Source organism: Morone saxatilis, unplaced genomic scaffold (genome assembly GCF_004916995.1).
Source record: "Morone saxatilis isolate NCDOM2014 unplaced genomic scaffold, NCSU_SB_2.0 Contig12, whole genome shotgun sequence".
In the NCBI taxonomy this organism is placed as follows: domain Eukaryota; kingdom Metazoa; phylum Chordata; class Actinopteri; family Moronidae; genus Morone; species Morone saxatilis.
Window position 1 is genome coordinate 1,030,440 of NW_023339674.1, and position 524 is coordinate 1,030,963.

A 524-nucleotide genomic window follows, 5' to 3' on the forward strand; every position below is an offset into this window, starting at 1 on the left:
TGTGCACTGCTGGATCACAATGTATAAGTTACTACTGGACCATGAGTTGCATGATGGATGCACACTTTGAATTCTGTCTTATTCTCGCCATAAATAATGAGGTTTCACTGAGATCTGAACCCTGATTGTTGCATTTAGTCTTCTTAATGCAGAAGTCAGATAACAGATAACCCAGAAATTGCTTCTTGAGTGCTGTTTGGGAGGGCTAGCTCTTAGCGCTAGCTGCATAGCCTTCCCAAACTGAAATATCAGTTCCCAGGAACTTTAACACAGTTGATAAATTTAGGCATCGTCCCTAGAATTAAAAATAAAGTTAGCATCAGGCTGAACAATGTTTGGCCTTGGGGAGTTTATCTGAACTCACAAACCCACCTGGCTGTCTATCAGGGTTTTGTCTGTCATGTTTCAGTCTCCAGTCTGGATTGAGTCTGAGACCAAAAACTGCTGCTGTCGCTTCTCAAGAACAAGCAGTTCAGTAAACTACATGTAATCTGTGAGGTTATACATATATATGTGTGTGTGTG